Here is a 6,000-nt window from a genome sequence, read left to right on the forward strand (position 1 = left end):
ACGGGTCAGGGGCCTGCCTTGATATACAAGGAGAAGAACATACAGTTACCCTTGAACAACATGGGTTTGAACTGCATGGGTCCACTTAGATGCAGTTTTTTTATGGTACAGTACTGTAAGTGTGTTTTCTCTCATGATTTTCTTAATAATATTTAATTTTCTCCACCTCTGTTTATCACAAAAATACAATAAATAATCCATCCAACGTAAGAAATGTATGTTGATCGATTGTTTATGTTATCAGTAAGGTTTCCAGTCAACAGTAGGCTATCGGTAGTTAAGTTTGGGGGGAGTCAGAAGTTAACATAGGGATTTTCGACTGTGGGAGGGTTGGTGCCCCTGACCTCCCACGTTGTTCAAGGGTCGTCTGTGATTTTCTTCTTTCCCAGGCTCTAGCCTAAAAGTTTTTCCCGTTTCATTTCTGCCGCAGGGACACCTTGCCAGACAGAGTCCTGTCTGCTAGACCTCGGCCATCGTTGCTGCCTCCCTCCCAAACTTCAGTCCTGGGAATACTCATTGTGGCTTCTGAACCCGCAGAACCTTGAAGGGGCTTGCTGGTGAGTGTGTGGGCAACTCTGCATAACTTGTCGGTACCTGGTGTTGGTCAATGTCTTCTGCCTACCAGGTAAGAGAGTCCCCTTTTAACGGACTTCTTGAGACAATATTTTTTAATTGTCTTTTAAAAGTAAGTGCATTTATTACTTTGATTAAGAGAGAACTTATACAAAAGAAGAAAATCATGGGGGCTCTTATGAGAGTATAGGTTAGTTTACCCTCTGTAGATCAAATTATTGCATTTCTTTTTTTTTTTTAATGATTTTTTATTATATTATGTTAGTCACCATACAGTACATCCCCGGATTCCGATGTAAAGTTCGATGCTTCGTTAGTTGCGTATAACACCCAGTGCACCATGCAATACGTGCATTGCATTTCTAAAAGCATTCCTGTTGAATCAGTCATTTTCCAGTTTTTATTCTTTGATGTGATTGATTCTGCCCTGCGTATTCCCCGAAAAATTCTCAATCTAACGAAAATGTTTTCCAGCAGGAGCCTCAAATACATATGGTCTGATCCATGCTTCCACGTTCTCAATTTTTAAAATCTCTTTTTTTACATCTTTCTTGCTTTTTACCACTAATGTCTAATTTGTTTATTATTACTATTCCTTAGATCATGAAATCCCTATTTCTTTATTTTTAATTAAGGCGTAATTGGCATACAACATTGTATTAGTTGCAGGTAGACAACATAATTATTCATGATTTGTCTGTATTGTGAAATGATCACTACAGTAAGTTTAGTTAACGTCTGTCACTGTACATGGTTAACAATTTGGGGGGTGTGTGCGTGATGAAAACTTTTAAGATTCACTCTCTTAGCAGCTTTCAAATGGACAGTATGTTGTGATTAAAGGTAGTCACCGTGCTGTACATTCCGTCGCCATGACGCATTTATTTTATAACTGGAAGTTCGTGCCTGTTGACTGTCTTCACCTATTCGGCCCCCGTCCACCCTCACCGCCGGCAACCGCCCATCCGTTCTCTGTATGACTTCGCTTTTTGTTTTTTGGATTCTCTATAGAAGTGGAATCATATGGTATTTGTCTTTCTCTGTCTGACTTGTTTCACTTAGCGTAATGCTGTTTAGGTCCATCCGTGTTGCTGCAAATGGCAAGGTTTCATTCCTTTTTTAGGGATGAATGATATTCCTGTGTGTGTGTGTGTGCGTGTGCTCGCACGCGTGTGTCTACACCACATCATCTCTATCCATTTATCCCTTGGTGAATACCTAGGTTGTTTCCATATTATGGCTATTACAAATAATGCCACAGTGAACACAGGGTTACATGTATCTTTTCATACTAGTGTTTTTATTTTCTTCAGATAATTATGCAGAGTTAGAATTGCTGGATCATAAGGTAGCTGTATTTTTAATATTTTGAGGAACCTCCATACTGTTTTCCGTAGTGGCTGCACCAGTGTATGTTCCCACCCACAGTACACAAGGAGAAATTCCATTTCTCCACATCCTCACCAACACTTGTTATTTCTTACCTTTTTGCCCGTAGCCATTCTGGCAAGTGTGAAGTGCTACCTTATTGTGGTTTTGATTTGCATTTCCCTGATGGCTAGTGATGTTGAGCATCTTTTCATGTGTGTGAGGCCATCTGGATGTCTTCTTTGGAGAAATGTCTAGTCAGATTCTCTGCCCATTATTTCATTGGATTGTTGTTTTGCTGTTGAGTTGTATGGGTTCTTTATATATTTTGGGTATTAACCCATTATGAAATATATGATCTGCAAATACTTTCTCCCATTCCATAGGTTGCCTTTTGCTGTCGGTGGTTACCCTTCCTTTGCAGAAACTTTTTAGTGTGGTGGAGTCCTACTTGTTTACTTCTTTCTTTTGTTGCCTTTGCTTTTGGTGCCAACTCCCAAAAGTCATCCCTAAGATTGCTGTCAAGGACCTTATCACCTGTGGTTTTTTGTGTTTTTTTTTTAGGAGTTTTGTGGTCATAGGTCTTCCATTCAAATCATTAATTCATTTTGAGTTAATTTGTGTGTGTGGCATAAAATAGTGGCCCACTTTCATTCTTCAGCATGTGGCTGTCTAGCTTTCCCAGCAGCATGTATCTAAAAGACTGTCCTTTCCCCATTGTATATTCTTGATTCCTTTGCCATAAATTTATTGACCGTATACGTATGAGTTTACTTCTGGACTCTCTGTTCTATTCCATTGATCTATGTGTCTGTTTTTATGTTAGTACCAGACTGTCTTCATTACTACAGCTTTGTAATAGAGTTTGAAGTCAGGGAGCGTGATACTTCCAGCTTTGCTCCTCTTTCTCAGGCTATTCAGAGTCTTTTGTGGTTTCATACAAATTTTATGATCTTTTTCTCTTCCTATGAAAAATGCCATTGGAATTTTTAAAAAAATATTTTATTTATTGAGAGAGAGAGTGAGCACGAAAAGGGGATTAGAAGGAGAGGAAGAAGCAAACTCCCCATGGAGCAGGGAACCTGACATGGGACTTGATCACAGGACCCTTGATCCCAGGACCCCAGGATCATGACCTGAGCCGAAGGCAGACACTTAACCAAATGAGCCACCCAGGCATCCCAGCCATTGGAATTTTGATAGGGATTTCCCTGAATCTGTAGATTGCTTTGAGTGGTATGGACATTATAACAATATTAATTCTTCTAATCCAAGAGCATGGATTTTATCTTTCCATTTTATCTTTCCCCCTATTTGTGTCTTCTTCAGTTTCTTTCATCAGTGTCTTATAATTTGCCGTATATAGGTCTTTCACCTCCTTGGTTAAACACATTTCTCTGTATTTTATTCTTTTTGATCCAATTTTAAATGGGATTGTGTTCTTAATTCCTCTTTCTGAGAGTTCATTATTGATGTATAGGAACACAACAGGTTTCTGTATATTGATTTTGCATCCTGCAACTTTACTGAATTCATTTATCAGTTCTAAGAGTTTTTTTTGGCAGTCTTAACAGGTTTTCTATGTATATATATTAACGTGTCATCTGCAATAGTGACAGTTTTACTTCTTTCTTTCCCCTTCCTTCCTTCCTTCCTTCCTTCCTTCCTTCCTTCCTTCCTTCCTTCCTTCCTTCCTTCCTTCCATTTTTGGCATTTTTTGTTCCTTTTTCTTGCCCAGTGCTGTGGCTAGGACTCCCAATCCTGTGTGGAATAAAAGTGGTGAGAGTCAGCACCTTGATCTCATTCCTGATCTTAGAGGAAAAGCTTTCAACTTTCACTATTCAGTATGATGTTAGCTGTGGGCTTCTTGTATATGGCCTTTATTATTTTGATGTATGTTTTCTTCATATCACTTGATTGAGAGCTTTTATCATCATTGGATGTTGAATTTTGTTAAATGCCTTTTCTGCATCCAATGAGATGATCGTATGGCTTTTCTCATCTGTTTTCGTACTGTGGTGTGTGTTGAATACCTCTTATGTGCCAGATGTCATGCTAGCTAGGCGACCATCACCAGACAGCCATGGCTCCTGCCTTTCACATCTTCTAGTTGGTGCCATAAGTTGGTGTATAAGTTTATGAGCCCTAAATCCTTTCCTTCTCCCTGCCTGGAGAAAGCCACCTTTTGCAGTGTTTGTGGCATATGCCAGCCTCTCCTGCACATGTTGGACAGAGCAGGGGTCTGAGCCATACCCCAGTCCTACCTGTCCAGAGCATGCTATGTAAATGTGGATGGCATTGGTGGGAGTGTCCCTGCTTCACTCTTCAGAGGCTCCTACTGTGTATGACAGTCCCTCTCAGGGCCACGTGACAGCTATTCCCCCTTCCAGGCACCTGCTCTCCTGCTGACTTGCTGGGTCATGATCTAGTGCACCAGATGCCAGAACTTTCCATTTCTTCACATCGAGGACAAATCACGTAGCGTTACGTAAGATACCAGCACCGCTCCCTCGGTGCCCCCTCCCCTTGGCAAGAGGAAATGACAAGTGTATGCTGCCCAGCAGGTGCCGTGTCTTAGGTGGTTACTTTTCTAAGCCCTCTGCTAACCTGTAGGATAAGCAGTACCGACAAGGAGTGGAAACTGCCAGAACTTGAGCTGACTTGCTCAAGACCGCACAGGATGTGATCTCGGGTCTTGCTGCATCCATCACAAGTGCTTTTCCCGCTACACCTTTATGGAGCAAAATGAAGGGCTCTGTTTGAAAAACCAGGGGACAGTTTACTGCAATGAATAAACCTAGATTCTTTGTCATCTTACCAAAAGCTGTGGCATTCCCCTGCGGAGCTGCAGTCTTTCCTCTCACAACCTAAAGAAAAACCGAATATCTGCTGGTGGAAGAGAAGTGACAAGAAGGAGCTTGGGGGAGCTTTACCAGGGGACGTTCAGTCACCCATGAACCAGCGAACCATGGCAGATGCTTCGCTTCTCAACAACGTGATAGTCCACCTGGGGGCTGCGTCCTGCCTGCCATGCAAATGAGATTCCAGAAGGATGGGCAGAGGGCGGGGTACCATGGGGCCTTGTTCCCAGAGGATGTCATGAGCTGACCGTGGGGTGCCGTCGAGGTCCCACCACATTGTCGCAGGTTGCAGTCACGGCAGCTGATGGGTGACACGCACCAGCTCTGGGCAGGACTCTGGGCTGGGCCTACATTTCCAGCCGTGAAACTGGTAGCACCCCCGGGTTGTAAGGTGGCAGTCAGGTGGATGAGCCTCATGCAGCAGGAGAGGTGCTGAGGTAGGGTCGCTCCCACTCACGCTTCTGCAAGGGTGAAGAGGAGCCCCTGGCCCCCAGCGCTTACAGCTGCCGTGGCCTGCATGACACAGGGCGCGGATGCCTGACCGTAAGTGACACTCGTTCATTCAGCGGACCCCTGTGGGCCAGTGAGAAGACAGGGATAGTAAGGCACAGCCCTTCATCTCGAGCACCTCTCTTGGGAGCATCATTCCACACATTTTGCTAAAGAGGGAAAATACTCCCAGAAGGCTTATTAACTTGCTTGAGGTCGCGGGGTTGCGGCAGACACAGGATTGGGAGACTGGAGTATCTGACCAGGAAACCTGTATTTTTCTACGATACGACAGATGCTGCAGTAACCGAAATGGTTTGTTAAATGAATCTCAGATTACCCTCCTCTGTCTCTAGGCACTCACTGGAGTCTGACAAAATGCTTTGTTAGGAGGCCAGTGGCTTGTTCATGAGCTCCATCAGGTCAGTTGGCTGATAGGCCTCGGAAGAGCCAGGCTGTTGCAGAAACTTCCTGAGAACCTGTTCTCATTGCAGAGGGAGGGACTGTGAGTCCTGGTGGAAGAGCCCACGGTTAGATACGCTCTGGGGCAGATACAGAAATTCACCAGGGGGACCCTTCAAGGAGGGACTTGCGGTCCAGCTGAGGAACTGCTGCAGCCATGTCTCCTGCTCTCTGCTCCTTCAGGATCACTCAGCTCAACGGCAGAGCGCCGTCTCCCCTGGGGCTACACCCTTCCCAGACAGCCCAC

The sequence above is a fragment of the Ailuropoda melanoleuca genome, chromosome 3, assembly GCF_002007445.2.
Source record: "Ailuropoda melanoleuca isolate Jingjing chromosome 3, ASM200744v2, whole genome shotgun sequence".
Lineage (NCBI taxonomy): Eukaryota > Metazoa > Chordata > Mammalia > Carnivora > Ursidae > Ailuropoda > Ailuropoda melanoleuca.